At 44.9% G+C, this 19,655-nt stretch overlaps 1 protein-coding gene and 1 long non-coding RNA gene across 9 annotated transcripts in view; one reads left to right on the top strand and one right to left on the bottom strand.

Annotated features, from left to right (window-relative positions):
- The window catches only part of LOC116847068 (glutamate receptor ionotropic, kainate 2), a 330,836-nt gene that overhangs the window by 67,264 nt on the left and 243,917 nt on the right, over positions 1-19,655 (top strand). For 5 of the 8 annotated variants that reach the window (XR_004378653.1, XM_032821666.1, XM_032821659.1 and 2 more), the window contains exon 1: positions 8,631-9,068. The exons of the other annotated variants lie outside the window; for them this stretch is intronic. The gene's annotated coding sequence lies outside the window, so the exon portion shown is untranslated. Of the gene's footprint in view, positions 1-8,630; positions 9,069-19,655 lie in introns of those variants that run through there. 8 annotated transcript variants of the gene reach the window in all.
- Positions 1-19,655, bottom strand: part of LOC116847075 — a 173,236-nt gene that overhangs the window by 38,309 nt on the left and 115,272 nt on the right. The window lies entirely within an intron of this gene.

Raw genomic sequence — 19,655 nt, 5'->3', positions numbered from 1 at the left:
GGGGGGGGGGGAGGAGGGGTGGTTTCGCTGGTTCTGCGCTGTAGGCGCCCAGAGGTGCGGTCCGGTGCTGTAAACTTTTTTACTCGGGCTGAAGGAATAATAAAAGCGCGCCCGCGGCGCACAAAGATCGAGACGACGAGATACGGCGCGAGATGTGTGACTGGACTTGCTCAGCAGGTTCTAAAAGTCAAGATAAGCAATGAAATCGATAGACTTCCGTTCCGTTAGAATCCACTTTCAAAGGCAGCGAAGGTAAGACTCCCCCTTCCGCCCCCCACCCGCTCGCCATCAATTCGAGAAACGTTTCTCCGGAACTAACTCCTCTCCCGATATCTTCAACAGAAGCTTTTACCGCTATTTCCGCGTATATACTCGCGACGAACATTATTGACAATATACCAAGAGTTCGCTCTACCTCTCTAAGGGAGTGACAGATGAATTAATAAATTTGCCTGCGCTTCTCCCTTTTTCCGTTGAAACCGCGCGCGGCATTTCATCCCGACGTCGTGGGTTACGATGCGCACACGCGGACTATCGTCATCTGGAAATTCTCGCGTTAATACTTGCAGCGCAGCAGAGACTCGTCGCGCGTCGCGTCGTAAAACCGCGAAGCGTTTCGCGGGATTTCGTAGGGCTCGCTGCACCGCCGGCGCGGACCCCTTATAATTCTTAATGGACACATTGCTGCGAGATTTATCGTGGCTTACAAATTTCATTTGTACCGTGAGCTTTTCGACGCGCGAGTGCACGCGGCTGCAATTTGCATCACGTCGCCGCCGCCGCCGTCACTGCTAACGAAGCGCCCGAACGCTAAAGTGTAAGTTTTGCATCTCGCACTACTCCGACGCGACGCTGCCTTCTCCCTAATTCGCCGCCTGCTACATTCCTTTCCTTTCTTCGCGAAATGACCCGTCGTAAATACCGGGCGTTCGCGGCATAAATTCACGAGCGAGTCGGGACGAGGGGTGGCTGGGGAGGGAACTCCGGGGTGACTCCGGGACAAAAGTCAAGCGACCTCGCCGCTTACGCTGTCATTTTTTACTGCGGTCGTTCACCCTGTTGTGTGCGCTCTCTTCGCGCTGTGTTGCCTTTCTTATTCGCGTGCAACGAAGTAAGGACATGGCGATTGATGGAAGGGACGTACACGTACACGGGATGCCGCGTCGTCATCGGGCGCCTCCTTGGCCTTAGTAATATTTTATTAAAACTTACAGCTTTTTGTAGAGTTTGACGAGCTTACAAAAGTCGCGAGGATTATTACGCATTTGTATAGCTGTTTCACCGTAGAATCATTAATTATTGCGATATTTAGGAGTTTACTTGTCTTCATATATTAATAGGAACATGGGAAAAAATCTTAGTTGGATTAACCAAATGTTTGGTGAAATATGAACGAACTAGAAATTCCGCTTGAAATTATTAGAATTTTGTTCAAGTTGTCACGAGATTTCTAGTTAATCAGAACTTGCAACTGTTCAAGTTAACTAGAAATCTTGTTGAATTCTGATAACTTTAAGCGGAACCTCTTCGTTCATATTTCAGCAGACGTTTGGTTAATCCAACCAAACTTTGTTTTCCCTGAAGTATGCATTTGCTAAAAAGAAGCTTCAAGAGAAGAGAGTAGCGTGTTGTAAATCAGTACATAATAAATATAAAACGGAAGTTGGGGCGTTAACACTGTTAAAAAATTCGTAAGTTGTTACGAATCGAGTTACGGACGCGATGAAGAAAGAGAACCGGGAGTAGGATTCCGTCGTTCATTAATCTGCACCTTAACGAGAGGACTCTTATAATGTCGAAGATTAAAATACTCCGACACAAATTCTCCCCGAGAAAAAGCTGGGTCGTAATCGAACGATATTAAAAGTCGATAACCGATGAACCTCCAGAGATGACGATACACCCCGTATACGTACATTAATTATGAAGACAGCAATTATGCGGATCGATAGTTTGAGAAGATATAAGCAAATCGCCTTTTTATCATTTTGCACGAAGTTGAGGAGGTAGGTACGTCTTTTATCCCGTGGTTTTCTTGTTCTTTTATTAATGGACGATGTCATTTGCATATTTTCCTCTCGCGCGGCGTTACATCGAGTGTTACGTGATGCGACGGAGAGGACTGATGAAACGTATAATTTCACGATACATTTAATTCATTGACTCGATATTTTCCCACGTGGTCTTAAACTCGCTCTTAAAAAATATTTTAGCGCGTACCTTCGACGACGTCCCGACTATACCGTATACCGACGTAATTTAGGGCGAGAAGCGCGTGTCCTCGGCTCTAGGGCGTGTCCTCCTGGCCACATTACCGTCCTTTTTTCACTTGACGAAGCCCTTCCAAAATCTTCGGACCATATCCTTTCTGTCGCGATTTTTTTAGATTTATTGGCATTCAAGCAGCCAAGCCGAAATTTTACGAGGGTGATTGTATCAGCCATCGACCATACTTTCTACTTCTGCGCAGCGGCTTGGCGGAGATAAGGAGAGATCCGCATAAGGGTCGCATAGACATATGTTTGTCTTCTCATACGACAGATCCGACAGGTCAATATAACGTGGCCAATCACGATAAGCAGGATGGGAAGAAGAAGAAATGAAAAAAAGAAACAAATGTCTCTCTCTCTCTCTCTCTCTCTCTCTCTCTCTCTCTCTTTCTCTCATTTGAAATCGAAACGCTATTGAATCGATACGCGTACGATTGGGTCGTATTTTTATTATACATCGGGTCTTAATTCCTCGTTGGTAACGTTTGGCTCCCGGCCTTTTTTCTCTCCTGCTCAAGCTGTTTCCTCTTATTGTGCTCGATTTCGTTTTCACGAACGACGCGCTTCATTGGGCTCCGCTTTAATCTTTAATTTATAGGATAAAGCGGAAATGAGCAATATTTCTGCCCCTTATCGCGCGTACTTCGCGAAATAATGTTTAATGGAGTTTGCTTTTAACAGTTCAGTTAATCTCTCCACGGTGAGTTGCGCGCCGCGCCATATGCATCATCGATACCATCGAAGTTGCGTAACTGGAACTTGGCGGCGGCTTTGGAGTTGCCATTTTCATTTCCGCGATGTAAAAGGCGCGCGTTAGCGGCGTGCAATTCGCCGTGCTGCGTATCGACGACTTCAAGAGTGCTTTTTTTTGCGGCAAATGGTTTTTGAACTTCGCTCGCTCATCCAATAAGCGATAATTACGCGAATCGAGTTAGAGAGAGTGTAACGCGCGTGTTTCGGGGCCGGCCGGCTGTGTCTAGTCGTCCTATAACAATCTGCACTTTCCGCGACTACGTAACGAACGCGATAGCACTTTCCCGCGATCTCCCAGAAATTGCACTCTCGCGCGAATTTTAAGGGTAACATTACAACGTCCCGCGGAATTCAACGAGCCTCCGCTTGCATTCATTAATACATTATAGCGTGCAGGTACATGTAACGAAAAATATGCAGTGTTTGCGTACGCGAATATTTGCCGCGTTACGAAATTTTATTTGTGGTACAAAAATGGAATAACACCCGTGGGAATCAACGCTTCTTGTTTGCTTTGGCGAGATTAATCGCATCTGCAGAACTGTCCGCAACATTTTAATAATACCGGATTATACAACAAACAATAATTATCAACAAATAATAAACATATATTAAGATGTTAAATGTTTTTATAATCGATGCTTTATCTTCATAATTACCTGCCAACAACAATCAGGAAAGCGAGATATCAAATAAACATGTTTACAAATGTTGCGCGAATTTGAAAAAATATTCCGTGTGTTTGAAATTAATGATTTCGTGTCTGATGTGTCGTTGCGGGATAATGCTCTCCCATAGAAATTATCAAATAGCGCATTGATGCCTTTTCAAGTATGAACAAAAGCGACACGCTGTTAAATTTAAAACGAGAAAGAAGGGAGAGAGAGAGAGAGATGTACAGCGCGGATACACGAAATACGCGGCGACCTTTCTCAGCGATATTTTATTTATTTTTTTCTTTAGTGCGCGATAATCCGCCGGGTTCGATGGTATTAAAGTACTCAACTGTGACATATCGACAGGTTGACTCGTGCCAATATCGTGCTAGGGGAAACTTGTGAAAACTGCGGGAGTGTCAGTAATCGTCGGCAAAATCTCGCGAAAAGAAAACAACACGTACGGTGTATATTTTGAACATGCAAGATATCCATTAGCGCTCTCTCCAAACTCTTCAAACTCTTCTCGGTCGATTTCTCTCTGAAAATCTTACGTTTAACTGACGTGCTCGACAGCGTCATTTTGTGACAGCCAGAACCGTGATAAAAATTTCGCAGCGCACGAGCCGTACTCCACATCGGTGATGGTATAGTATCGAAAACTCTGTCACTGGCAACAATGTCGACCGCAAAACTCGGTTAAGTCTAGATGCAGTTTTCTCTTTCCTCCTACCTCGTCTCCCTCCTCTTTCTTTTTTTATCCTCCCCCTTTTCCTCTCCCTCCCCTTCTCTCTCTCTCTATATCTCTCTCTCTCTCTCTCTCTCTCTCTCTCTGAGCCGAACGACGCACGCTAAGAAGCAGTTTAATCTTTTAGGTCGCTACTTCGGCTCCTCTCGACGAACAGTCCGGGAAAACTGGGGGAGCTACTGCGTGAGAAAGTTCTCCCATTTTCACGCGCGGTGATAAACATGAAATCTCAAACCTTGTAATTATACTTCTGCGACTCCGCACTACTTGAAAACTGCTTTATTCCGCGTGACGTTCCACCCCGTTACGACCGACCACAATGCGAAATGCAAAATTTATGCTCGCCGCTCGCTCGTGCACGCGAGAGAGACTGCCGTTATCGTTGATAATTATTTTTCCCGCTCTCGGAAATCCATTAGGAGAAGAGAGTTCGCGCGGTGTCTCGGAAAGGCCAAAAACTCTGTCTCCTCCATTCCGTTTTAAGGGAGCCAATTATTTTTTCAGGCCAAAAAAGCGACAACATTCGGGGATTTATTTAAAGAAAACTACTAAATAAATATATTTCAATATTACATATGTAATTGAACAATATATTAATTAAAAAAATAATTTATAATTATTCTTTGCAAAGATGACGGTACAGCATTTATTGCTTGCAATTCTTGTATGCTCCCCTCGTTTGCATGATTTACGTCTGTGCAATAGCAACCAAAATAATGAAAAGTGTTTCTAAAATAGTAGCTGCAGTCTCTTGCGAACAAAAATTTTTATTTTCAAGCAATTCTTTTGTTAATTTTAAAGAAAAAATTAAATATTTTTTTTTGTTAAAATACATTCGTTTCATGTTATTAAAAAAAGAAGTAATACATGTGTAAAATTCAAATATATTTATTTAGCATTTATTTAAATAAATTTCCGAATATTGCCCAAATGCTTTTTTAGCCTAAGAGAATAATTTAATGCGATGCAATTCGTGGCGGGCGAAACGTCTCGGCGTGTATCGGGTGAGATTTCGGTGGAAATAATTTCGCACATACAAAGGGAACGAGAAGGAAAAGCGCCGAGACTCGCTTTCTTAAGCGCTATTCTGCGATTTTGGGATTTTTATGTGCCATGCGCGATTTTACAGCACGTCACGATCGTTTATGGTGAATTATGGTTTTTGACAGATTCAGGACGCACTGTCGGGCGCTTCGAGAAATAGCTTCGATCATGCCTCCCATATCTCGGGTCGTGCTGGGAAATTGTACTTCTTCGAGGCGGGCTATACTGGAAATCTGCCGAATTAGTGGAAATTCTGGCGTTTTATTTCCGGCTTTTCTTGCTGGTCGCGCGATATACCTGGGAATTTACTTTGGCGCGAAGCTCCCGTTAGCGTCGAATGCGCGTTCCTTCGGAAAATAATATCGGAAATTCGCGCGCGGGCTTTACGTTTCGAGTTCCCACTCCTTTTGTAACTCGCGATTTCTTTCGGTTGAAAACGATATATTCCGGAATTTACTCCGCCGCGAAGCGTCCGTTAGCGTCGAACGCGCGAGACTTATGGAAATAATATCGCGAGTTCGCGCGTCGAGACTTAACTCCGCCTCTCAGAGGTCCTTTTTCTCTTCTACTTCCTCCTCTTCTTCATTTTTTTTGCCCGAGTCGCGATTTCCTTCAGTTGGTAATGTTATATTTTGAAATTTATTCCTGGCCGCAGAGATTCCGTCGACGTCAAATGCGCACTACCTTGAATCAAAGCGTTAACTTCACCCTTTTTAGTTCGCTTTTTACTATTCCTGGCTAAGCTCGAAATTTCTTTCAGCCGTAACGATATATTCTGAAATGTATTCCACCGCGAAACTAGCCTTGGTATTACCTAAATACGTGCTAAAAATAATATTGCAAATTCTCTTGCTGCTTTAATCTCATTTCTTTACTTTCTACACCGGTCGCCAAGATTGCTCCTCTTTCCGCTATGGCCGCGATGCATTTGAGAATTTATTTTACTGCCAAGATTTCGTTATTACTCATTTACCGACGGCCATTGCGATACATTAACTCGCTAAAATGACGTGCACGCGCTGTTCAAAGCGGCCACAAAATTAAAGAATTAATTGCAAAATGTATCACGCACATACACACACACACACACACACACACACACGCAACTTTAGCAGACTACATCGATATCGTTTGATGCAACGCGAAATATAAAGTATTCGCGTACTTATTCTAATAACTGGTTAACATCGTAAAATAATGATTACGAATTCGTAATTCTGCATGCGATTCTGGCACGGATTCCTTAATTAATTCCTCTGTATCTACATCGTCATAAAATACCGCGTTTAACGTTAAGTGCGCGATGGCCTAGTTTAATTTGCTTAACACAGGGCTCGTGCTTAATGTAAACATGTAATGGAAATCAAGCAACTACCGCACGGTAGCGGTAGTAATGCCGTATATGGTGTGAATATAGGGATCGATGTGCACATACCGTGCGCTTAGGCTTCTCTCGCGTAATCGGAAAACGGCTGTCGCGCGACGACACGGCAGTGAATCGATCAGATTCCGCGACTCTCTCGCGAGCGTATAACCGGAAAATCCGCCACGACGTGCGGCAGGAAGCTTCAAGGGTTACTTTCGCTTTCCCCTCGCGCGGGGAAACGTGCTCAGATGTATCTATTATGGCTGGTCAGTATTTCTATGGAGAGCAAGGGTGCTTATGCGCACCATAAACTCCTTCGCCAATCTAATAAAACCGGCGGGAAACTCTCGCGATAAAAGGAAAAAGAAAAACGAATTTATGATCTAGTAATGTAAGGGTTTCTGCGTTAAGCAACAAGACAATACGTTTGAAATATAGACGCACGGGGAAAATATTACAGTAAAATTATATTTCTTTTTACAATGTTTTTTTGGACTCCCTGCGGAAAATATAAACTACCATAAAACTTGGATACTCCATCCATCTTTTCCCTCTGATTTCATCCCCTTGATATTTTGTGATAACTCGGGTAGCGCCGGGTAATTTAAGCTAATACGATATAAAAAAAGAAACATTCAAATAATTACAATAATTTTCCAGTGAAAGAGTCGAATGTACGTAAAATTTTTAAATATTAATTTTTTGTACAGACTTTTTATACAGTAATTTCAGTCACAATTTTGTGTGCTTCAAGTTTACAAAAAATTTGTTGTTACTCTAATATTTTCGCATAAAATTGACAAAGATTTGATATTGCTTCTTCATTCAAATTAGCAGATTCCTGAAACACATTCAATGACCACTCAGGGTTCCGTGAACCCTCGGGTTAAAAATTCCTTATTGAGGGAGAAAATCTGCATCCCGACAATAGAAATTTGAACCCAACGACTCTCTGAACCTTTATGAATATTGCGGCAAATTTTGCTGGTATATCGCCGAACGTAATTCTAAAACAAGCTCTTTTGTGCTGAATAGAAGGATTGTTCTTCAAGAACTTTAATATAACGCATTCGACATAATCTTTGGTATTGCTTGCCGTTTGCATTTCTTGGATGTATCGCGTTTCCTTTTGCTCCTATTTAAAAAACACCACGAACTGACGCTTTTCGAGAAGTTACTGCGTCCTACCTACTCGTATCATTCGAATCCCTCCGTTCCCAATCACGCTAACGAGAATACGTCGTTGCCGGTCGCAACGTTGACACTTAATCCACTTCCGACGCGTTAGCTCGCCATTCTTTCTCTCTCTCTCTCTCTCTCTGGCCAACTCTCTCTCGAGAGCACGTTTATACCTGCCGATAAAACGAGGATCGATTCATTAATGATCCAGTGTTTCCCCCGCATCTCGCAGGAAGGATCCCGCTAGGTGCTGAGCCCGTCGACGGAGTGTCTCTTCTCGAGGCCTCGCGATCCTTCTCGACTTTCGCGATCACGACGCGACCAGGCGCTACGAGTGCGATTCGCAGTCTCCGCTCGAACGAGGCAAATGGAACGGACGCACCAGAGGGCCTCTCCCGTAGGATCGATAGAGTAGTGGGGGTTGCTCCAGCGAGCGGTCGAGAGAGCGAGGGCGGCGGCGGTGGTTGAAACGGGATGAAACGAGGAGCCGCGGAGGGTGGGAGATGAGGGCGCTCCGGCGGCGGCTTCCGCGTCGCGTCATGGTTGCTACGAACGGCGTCGGCGTCGGCGTCGTCGTCGTCGTGGTGGCCGTTCTCGTCGCCGGCGTAAGCGGCCGCCAGACCGTACACGCAGCGACTGAACAGGGCAGTCTCCGGCGCTCGGTCCAGTTCGCCTTCCGCCGTCGCTCGGCAACGTACGTAACCGCGTGCGTGTCTGTCCGTTTGGCGTCGCGACGCACGTCTATTTCGCGTCATTGCGTCGCGTACTCGCAGCTGCGTCGACTGCATTCGCACTACCGGCTGCGCGAGCTGAGCCACGCGGGTGATGCATCGTTCGCGCAATAACCTCCGAGTCGAACCGTGAACCCGGAGTTCATGATCGATGGAAGGATAACGGGACACACTCGCTCTTGACGAGCGTCTCGCGAACGTTGGATCGTCGACCGGGGCTAACGAGACGTTGGAGAGTCACGAGGCAAGAAGAAGAGATCGGTGGAGGCTTGTCCCGAATCGGTGAAAAGTCGCCGAATTGGATCAGCTTGACACAGAAAGGTACAGGGACTTGTTCATTGTGAGTGCGAGTGTGTGCTCGTAGATCCGCGAAGCGTTTGTTCCTCTGCTCGATCGCGTTGTCCGGCTTGACGTTTCTGTTAGTAAGAAACAAAGCAGCTACGAGGGAGACAGTTTTCTTAATCTTTCTGAGATCAACACGATGTGTGTTTCATTCGTGCTAGCCGGTTGTCATGTCTGATCTATATTTTGTGGCTTTCCTATTGTCCACGCGACATGCGAAGAGTGTATACGCGTCCGGATCGTCGGTCGGATATGCGGATTACGCGAGAGATTTACAGTTTCGCGTGTTTTTTGTTTTTTTTTTTCACTTGTACAGGAAACCCGGTGGTGCCTGATATATTTCGTGGTTTTTCCACTGGCTTTCAGGCCGATTGACCCGGAGAGCTACGGGACGTCCGTTTTCTGACAGCGGGAGAGTGTCGATCGATTAATCCCTTGAATCCACGCGATTCTTTCACTATTCGGATCACTGGACGTCTGATCACGTCCGATTTGTATCGCGCTACGTTGAACTGGATGAAGCCCGCGTAGTACTCGCTCTTGGAGTAATCGGAAGCGCGAGTTCCTCGTTCGCGCCCGCGAAACGCATCCGATTCGTTACGCCAATATCTCTCGCGCGAAACTACGGAAAAGAAGTACAAGAAAGTGCCTAATCCCTCGCGGGTTCACGCGATATTCCGCCCACGTCTGCCAAGTTTTCGCGTCTGATCTGTATCGCGCTGTTCCCACTGACCCAGAAAAATAGAGACCCGTTGTCCGGCGGTGTGAAATTGCTAATCCCTCAGGATCGCGAGGGATAATCTTCCCTCCGTTCGTGTCTAGGACTCTCGTACGGAGCCTGATCAGTTTCGTCCTGTTTCTACAAGCTAAGAGATCGACCGTTTCCAGGACGTAACGCGCGAGCGAAGTTGGTGTCGCGCGAAGAAGCGGGCGAGATTCTAGAGGGAGATGTAGAGGGAAGGACGAAAGTTTTCGATTTACGATTGCAGCTTTGGCGCCGAACACAGAACTCGCTCATTGTAAATTCCTTTTGTTTCGTAGGATCGCGACGCCAGAAATAGTCCTTGCTCTCTCGGGGCGTATTCACAATTCCCCGCGCATTCGTGTATGTGTCCATATACGTGTATGCATGTGTGTGTATGTGTGAGTATGTGCCAGCAGGTGCACGCGTTCTCAAAGATAAGATTCCAGACAGACAGAGGGGAGAGAGAGAGAGAGAGAGAGAGGGGGATAAGAGAGAGAGAGAATGTCTAAGATCGAACTTCATTCGAGTACGGAGCGATTCACATCCGTTTCGTTATTTTTACTTTTCTTGAGAAAACGTTTGTGCTCGTGTCATCGTCTTTTGTAGTGCGTATTGTAACCGCGAATTCTATTTCCACGCGATCGCTACACCGTTCACCACCATCGCGTATAAAACTTTCTCTGATGAAATTTTCGCAAATAAGCTCATTAATAAACAACTCGCACTCGCATCGAGCTTGAGGAGTTCCCCTCGCAAAATTTCCAATCGCAACATAATTATCGACTTGTTCAGAGTCATATTTTTCGCGAGATAAACACTCGGAGGTGCAAACAGGTAACAAAAGATCGCTCTCCGGTAATTAAAGTTCACCCCTAACGCAGAATCTTAATTCCGGGCTTAATCGCCGAGATGCGCGCAACGTTGGAAATTCGGGGGAGGAATTCGCGCGGAGGAAAAGTTGCGGCGTTCACTGGAGGATATACGCTCGCAGATATGTTCGACACGAATTCGCGACGCGCATCCGGGGTGAATGCACCTCCGTCGGCCTTCGACGCTTCAGGAAAGCCGTGGCGAGGAAAGCCGGATCGACGTGTCCTCGCGGTGGAGAGTGTCCCGCATAAATAAGTCGCGACAGATATCCCGTGCCGTCGCCGAAGCCATTATCATCCGTAAAGCGCGCGACGGTGGAGACACGACGTCTCTATCCCAATTTATTATCTACACTCCGTCGGACAATGCCGAAAGTTGGCGAAAACCGCTTTCTCGTTGACTTCCATTTCCTTTTACGCGCGTGCGAGCGAGCGAGCGAGCCGTGCTCGTTGGATTCACCGCTTCATCGCTGGACCGCTTTGCATTCCAATGAATATTAATCGAATGCAATTATTAAACGCAAATTGGAACTCAAACAGCGACGCGTTTCCGCCGCGGTTTCGTCGTCCCTTTTCTCATCGGGCTTCTCTATAACGTCGATGGAATTGTCGGAACGCGGCGATTCGGCTTTACTCCGGCGTGCCTGTCTCTCCGCGAGTCTGTGCTATCGCGGCAGCGCTGAGAGCTTTCTGATCGGTATTGTTTCATTTTTTGATGGCCGTCTCTATTAGAGATGCTCGCAACGGTCGGTGCGAAAAATTCTCGACATCTCGCGAGCGAATGGAAAGTTGATTCCAATCAGAAGAAGCTCTCATCTCGTGATTGAAGAGGAAGATTGCTTGTTCCATCGCGAAAGTTAGTCCGACTTATCAAACTGAGTACCAAATTCCTCTACCATTTTGCCATATTCTGTAGTGAAAGTTTAATTTGTATCTAAAGACTAAAAAAAACAACACGAATGTCTAGAGTTAGATGCTAATGTTATTAATGTCCAGACACTGATACTTTTACTTTAATAGTCCAGCCCAAATAGTAGCCCGAAGTCGCGTTTTTCCGATCGTAAACAGTTTCATAATGATCTCTTTGATTTGAAAAGTCGTGAGCACCTTGGGACTAGTTTTCTGGAGCCAGCAGGCTTCTCGGTACCGACCGGATTTTCAACTAGGATCTCTGAGCTGCTATAGTCCCAACGAGAAGCCTCTGCGCTTTCTCTCTCTCTCTTCTCGCTCGTTACCTTTTTCAGCGAAACGTGAAAGCGCACCCGTCAAGTCTCAAGAGAGACGAGCAGGACTTTTCAGGTTGATGGCTAATTATTTCTGAGGGTTATCGGCGGGAATACGATAAAGAAAAAGACATGGAAGTGCCAAAGGGAAACGTGTGCTCTTTTATTATTGAGTCGGTTGGGAATTGCAGCCAAGGGGAAACGTTTCTCTCTGCGACACGCGCGCTGGGAATGTTTCGGCCGAATGGGCTAGCTTAATTAATTTCTCAATCATTACGTTCCGTCGGCGATCGATTAAAATGCATTAGCAACGCAAATTTTGTTGAACCGCGCGGCCTATTTGCAGCCCTGCGATCAACAAGTGACGCTCGCAATAATTTATGCTTAATGCTTCGACTTCTGGACTCGCGGCCGAATGTAAGGAGAGGAGGTCAGATAAATATTCTCCGCAACTTGCATTATCTATCACTGAGAAGACGATTAAATAATCATACTTCAAATCGACGATCGAAGAGGCATCGAGACTGATATTAAACTTCAATACGATATCTACTTTCAATGTGCACATTCTTAAGATAGGATCGATCTGAAGCTGATATAAAGGACTCTGTTCCTTTTATCTCAAGAATGTCGCCATTATAAGTGTATATATGTGCGTGCGTGCGTGCGTGTGTATGTAGTGGTTCCCGGCAAGAATATTAGCTCCGTGTGAATATTTGCTCTATGCATTTCTAACACGTGTACACGTTTAGAGAGGTCTCGCGAAGCACATCGAACACCCGGCTATTATTCCGCGCTACAACGATTCCGCTGCCTCTCACCCAAGTCTGACTACACGCGAGTGCATAACTACTTTACACTACGATGAATTTTCCACGGCAACGAGCGCGACAGGCCGAATCGATTTTTCCCATGTAACCTCGCCGATATCTCGCGCCGCCGAGCGAAGACGAACATTCGCCACGAAATACCGGAAATCACCGACCGAAAATAGACGGAATTCGCCGTCAACGATTTCCCCGTGCGACTCGTGCCTACCAAGTCGAATAACTCGGTATCTGCTCCCCAGACGGGAGGAGACGGCCGAGGCGTCGCGCTGGATGGGCGTCCATTAACTTCGGATTAATTAGCCGCGCGGTTAGAGACGAACCGAGTCGCTTCCACGACGAGCTAAGATCGCCCCGGCAACTTGGAATTTAACTTGCGGCATCGCGTGGCTTCGCCATTGTCGAAGTAAGCCAGCCACGTCGTGAGATATCGCGCTAATGGATTAACGTGGGTCGCGATGCGTTAGCGCTTGTGCTTCATTAACGGAATTAAGAGTCTAATCAACACACGGGGCAACTGCAACACTCGCTGAAGATTCAAAGTCACGAGAGCCGAGAGCGCTTAATCACGGCTGTATTAGATACGCCGAGGGTCGATCGCTCGTTGGGTCGACCTCTGCAGAGTCTATATTCAACCAACGCGAATGTACCGCTATGATTTCGCGGAATTTATCGTATTCGTTGCATTCGATCTCTATAGAGAGTATACAGGCACAGTGTTACGGTTTCTTTTCATATAAATTCTATTCAATTCTATTCAATTTCACTACGTTTCTAGTAGTGCGGCAATAGAGACTGTCAACAAGGTTTATCTTGTTACGGAACGTAGGAAATTTCGCTAGACACATAGCAAATCTTTCAATTCACAGCTCTTAAAATATAAATAACATACGTAGTATAAATAAAAGAATAATAAATTTCTGAATAATGTTGATCCATTCTTTGGCTGCAAATCTATATGGTAATTTCTACTATAAAACTCTTGGTGTATACACTAAAAAGAAAGAAATGCTTAAAAATTTATATATTTATAGGATATAAAGTTTATCTACAAGAGTAAACTTTATTTTACAAAAATAAACTTTACATCTCATAAATTTACAAGTAAATTTTCAAGTACTTTTTCTTGTTGTACCTTATGAAATATATTTTGTAGAGAGAATTACTTTCTCCCTCTCTCTTTTTCTATAAGATACATTTTATGCAAAATTACTCTATAAATTATATTTTCTTTTTCTCGACGAGCCTCCGATCCACGTTGGCCACTAAGCAAAAATCAAAGAGCACGCCTAAATTCCATAGGCAGTCGACACATTGACAACACTCGCTTTTTGTCGTACTTTAATTAGAGCTGAAGAGAAATAAATCGTATCGTATCGAGTCGAAAATGTCGCACCGTATCGAGATACCTCAAATTTCCCGTTTCATCTCTCGTATTTCTCAGAGAGATTTTGCGGACGCGCTTGCCGCGGCCGCAATTGAGGCGTGCTCCTCTTCGTGGATTTTCAGGTGCGTTTTCGCTCCGATATTATTTCTTAATACGAATGTATCGAGTATATGCTATTGCTTATGCTCTAATAAACTTCACGCGCTGTTATACGTCTCGGAACGAATAGAGCTGTACGCGCAGTCCAATGCAATTTAGCGAAACTGACGTGTTTGGAGATTGGCATCGGAATTGGCACAGAGAGAGAGAGAGAGAGAGAGAGAGAGAGAGAGAGAGAGAGAAAAATAGGCGGAACGACACACGACAGTCGGGTGAAGGTTTCGCGTAACTACTCCGTCACGTTTTTCTCGCGGCGATATGTCGGCATGGTTCCTATTAGGAGATGATTGCGATACAGTTGTTGCAGTGTTTAATAGACAGAATATCTGTGTTTACGTAAATATAACACGGGTGAGTGACAAATTAGTCGCAGGATGCGTTGTAATTATCGAAAAGTGCGACTACATTTGGTTTGCATTCGGTTAAGTGCTACTGAAAAGACCATTTAATTAACTTCTACACTAATTGAGCTTGGCGCGAACTGGTTCCGCCAGAAGTGATATTGTAATACTGCTATCCATCCCCACACATACAGTCAACATTTGCACACGTATGCACGCACGCTGCATATATGTACGTACAGGTGTAATGGCATTTAATCGTCACGAAGAAAGGGGTTTTAAGTGCACGGTGAAGAGGATAAAAGCTGGGCTTGGCGTCGGAGATTAGAGATGCATGTCAGAGGAATTAGTATTCCATCGTCGCGCTTAATTCAGCCGGGTCGTCGGACGACGAACCAGCTCGCGAGGCTTGCCAAGCAGTTCCCGCGCCGTGACACACTTTTCCTTCTTTCTTCCGACGACAACGACGACAACGGCGTAGCGCCCATCCATCGTTCGACTGTTTATTTCACGTCACGCCTTATATTAACGGGTCGTTCGAGCATCACCTCCGCTCTCCTTCTTCTTTCCGTCTGCGCGATAACACGACGTTTACATCGTCGCGCGATCGCGCAAAGAAGCGCGTTTGTTTGCGAAAATTAATCAGAGGAAATATTGCGGTGGATTCGCGCGCGCGTTCCAAGCAAATACGCTGTTTTGCGCAAGACGCAATTCACTCACGCAAAACTGACACCGCGCAGCTTTGGTTCTCCGCGTTGTTAAAACGGGATCACCTATGCGTTTAATTAAATTTCATATCCTGATGTAAGAACTGAGAATTGAGATATGCGGCCGAAATAATCTCGGTCGGGATGAATGCAGATTTCAGGAGGATGCTTGAAATCGGTATTTATGCGCGTCAGAATCCGTCTGGATGGAGGAGAAGGAGGAGGACGAGAAGGACGAGGTGCCATATTTTCCACTCGTAACTCAGTGCAAACTGACTTCGTCAAGTTGCATATCGCCGCGCGCGCCTCGTGTCATGTGCTTGACGTTAACAAGACGTTTGTGTCTGTCATGAGTTCAGCAATCACCGTTGCTCCAGACAGCTCTGTCCGACGGAGCAACGTTTACACTCCCCTGTCAGCGTAAGATGACATCCAGACTTTCGCCCGGCGTGGGAAGTTAATTAATTACGATCCAGCTAGAGCGTGAGATTCGCTCATGTATAAATCGAGCAAGAAAGCCGCGACTCTCGGTATGAGGAAAAAAGGAACAGGGAGATCTTCAGAAGCAAAATTTATGGCAAGATTCAACAGACCTCACACGAGCCCACGAGACGGCGAAGTTGCGAGAAAAACGATCCCTTCTAGCTCTTTCGTAGCATTGTCGGATGTTTCTTTCTGCAAACAAGTTGAAGACGCGCTCAGTGTTTCCCCGCTGCAAAGTTAATTCGAGAAATTCCCGGCGAGTGAGCTCGCACGCGAAACTTTCGACAATGCCGAGAAAATTCGAGAAAAAATGGGCCGGAAGGAGCAAATTGGAGAAATTTAAAGAAACTCGCTAACTTTTCGTGTGCATTGACGGGGATAAGACTCGTGCAGCATTCCGCGGCGAATACACACGCGTCGTCAGTGTTTTTCGAGTCGATCGCGCGCTTTGGACGTTCGTGTGTCGCGGCTACCGATCGAAAAAGTGACTTTTTCGCCGATTAATCCAAGAGTTGCCTTCCGCGCCAATTCGCGCGGATGTGCTCGATTCTTGACGAAATCGGAGGTGTTGCAAATAGTTAATACCGTCGCGTGCAATTCTCATCGATGTTACGTTAACCACGAGCCCACCGGCACGCGTGGAGCACAGCGCTCATCTTGTATTGGCAGCCGTATCTTATTATCGAATGTATGTAAAATTACAAATGGTTCCGCTTCGCGTTCGCTATTAACAAACCGTTTACGTCCGCACAGTTCTGCACTCGCTCGCGCTACACTGCAAGTGCCGGCCATCTAAGGTAGTAACGTTCACGTTCCGATGCCAATGCAAGCTGACGCTTGTGTTTTCGCAAACGACGAAATTAGTTATGCGGAGCAACTCTGTGATGGCTCGGTCGCGAATGACATTCCCTATTACGCGATACGAATGAACGGTTTGTTAGGTTCGTTTTGCGGTTGCTCCGACATCCGGGACATGTATCCCTTGGTTTTAACGCTCGGCGAGTTTCGAATTGCCCGTAAATTCAGTTTAATTGCAATAACAAATGCGCGATTTTGTAGTTAGATCTGTTAAGACCCGAAATCTTGTTGGTGCAATTGATTAGACTTCGGCGAGAGAATTGATCGAGCTTGCGCTGACGACTCGATTGTTCCTCCTCGCTTCGAAACGTGAAATTTTAATAGCAAAGATAAGTCGAGGGACAGCCAAGGTCAAGGGATTTTTTATGTTAACGTAATTCGATTTGGACAGTAATGAAAAATTTCTCATGTCGTGCATTGACAATCTCACGTGAAGAAAGTACGACCTAATCGTAGTTCGAATGCAAATAGATTTATTCACGGCAGAATTTCGTTGTTTGAAACAAGTCATACGCGCCGAATTATCCTTCGATCTTTGTTTTAAACGTAGGCAGTGAATTCATCTTCTTTGTTTAAATTATTCTTTCTTCCTTCCTATTTTTTGCAGCACAAAGCGGAGCCAATTAGTGGGTCAATCAATAGTTAGTTTATCCGGCAATGGAAGAAAGGAGAATTTAATACCACCTTAATTGAGAATAATGGATAGTTTGAGCAAGAAGGCTGGGTTCATCCTGCGTTTGGAACGAAGACCGAAGGATAATTCGGCGTCTAACTTGTTTCAAACGAGATCCTTCCCCGTGAATAATCCTGTTTAGCGGTCGCAAAGAACCGCGATTACATTGCAAGTCCAAGTTCGTTACTTTTAACATGAACGAGATCAAAGCTCTTTCCTGCGGTTTTATATCACGCTATTTAACACGTATATGTGTGTTTGAGACATGTAATTTATAAATTTAATACGTTCAAACGCGTTAAGTAGCAAGATTTAAAACAGTAAGAAATCTACAAGCCTACAAAGATTTAGCTAAACAAAACATTTGCGATATGGTTACAGACCGTACTTTCTTTCTTCGCATTAGATTGTTTTTTTACGGACAGCTTTTACATACATTTGGATGTATTCTGTGTTCACTTTTGAAGGCATTTTTTTTTAATTCTGAGAGATTCAAAGGAGAAAAGCAGAAAAGAGCCAGAAATTGAGGTAAATCTCCGTGCTTTTGTAGTGGTGACAGCTTATTCACCAGCATACCTGTCCATCGAACTAAAAACGCATGCTCCGCCGCAGTTCTTCTCGTTTCTACTTAAAAAATTTGAAGACAATGGAAAATGGAATTGTGTTAGAATTAAACTATCGTTGGCACGTTTTAAAAGTTTTTACGTTTGATAATGCGCGAGTCAGTATCTTTTTTTTCGGTTTCACAAATTTATCTTCAAATAAACTATTTCGCGAAATAGAGTTCCGTGGAATTTAATACATCGTTATTAACAACAATATGATCCAGTTCGGCAGAGCTCGTCGATTCTCCCCACATATTCCGAAAAAAAGATCAAACATTTGCTGCTTGCGTGTCCGAAGTTATTTACGACACAGTCGCCGCTGCCGATAATCCCGCAACGTTACGCGAATCGGAAGAAGTCGGAGCCACGGAATCTTCCGGTTGACTCTGCGATTTTTTCTTCTCGCTGTCTAGAATAAGATGCTTGTTCGTTCGAACATCCGTCGAAAATCACCGCGAATCACTGCTCGTTTTTTCCGTCGTTCCCTCGTCAGAATGGTGGAAAAAATCCGCGTCCGACAAGCGGGTCACGCCAATCGAATCGGCGTGCAATTAACGATGCTGCGCATTGGTACGTGGAGGAAACTGCGACAAAAAAAAAGAGATTTTTCGCGGGAAAATCGGCTTCGTGGGCGACACGCACGCGCCTATAGCGCATTGCGCTGCGCGTCTCTCTCTCTTGTTCGCTCACTGGATGCGCGCCCGCGCGCTCCCGCGGCCGAAAGAGCTTAATTGAATTTCTCTTAATTAACTGCCTTCGTGGTGCTACGATAATTGCAACGCACGAACTCTCCCATTACCGTAATTGTGGGTCTAATTAATGTAGTCCGGGTGTTCTTGGTTCCACCGTCGCACCGACCCTACCCCTTCTCTTTTTCTCCCTTCCTTCCTCTCTGCCAGTCGCAATGGATTAAATTTTTAGGGGAATTTTCAGCGATCTTTCACTCGTGTCACGCGCGCGCCTATTGCGAGATCATATTCATTGATATTACATTTGCTCAGACGCTGCGAGAGGATGATAAGGTGGCTTTTGCGTCGGCAGTTGAAGCCGGCACGCGCACTTCTTCCCCACGGCATTTTAACTGAATTGATATTCATAGGACGGATGTTTTTCGCGCGCGATAAGAATGCTTAACTATGTGCCGCGGATGTTAGTCGGCAATTAAATTAAAAATGCCGACGCGATGCGAGGAGATAGAGAAATACGAGGCGCGATACTTCCATTTCCGGGTTCGCGCGGTGTCCTTGCGCGACTCACTATGTGATGTTTGGCGAGCAACATTTATTCGAGTGAATTATGATTCAAGTGATGCATTTCGTGAGACTTGATTGTCTGTGTAGTCAGTGTTGCGGCTAATCGATCAAAAATTTCTTTGACTGGAATAATCGGCAAATCGATCATCAAAATTAATTAATCGTCATATATGTAATTGCGAATAATGTAATCAATTGACGAAAGTAATTATTAATCAGCATCATGTAATCAAGCATCATCAGAGTTTAATTAATAATTAATTTAATCAATTGAGGAAATTATGACTTTGTATGTATGACGAATGATTAATTTCGATTATTGATTGGCCGATTATTTAGGCTAGTGAAAATTTTAATAGATTAGTGTCCTATATACTTACGTCCTATATATATATATATATATATATATATATATATATATATATATATATATATA

This window comes from Odontomachus brunneus, unplaced genomic scaffold (assembly GCF_010583005.1).
Source record: "Odontomachus brunneus isolate Ranch 3 - 2012 unplaced genomic scaffold, Obru_v1 Obru_scaffold_073, whole genome shotgun sequence".
Taxonomy (NCBI): domain Eukaryota; kingdom Metazoa; phylum Arthropoda; class Insecta; order Hymenoptera; family Formicidae; genus Odontomachus; species Odontomachus brunneus.
The sequence above is the reverse complement of the archived record's forward strand: the minus strand, read 5'-3'. Positions and strand labels throughout refer to the sequence as shown.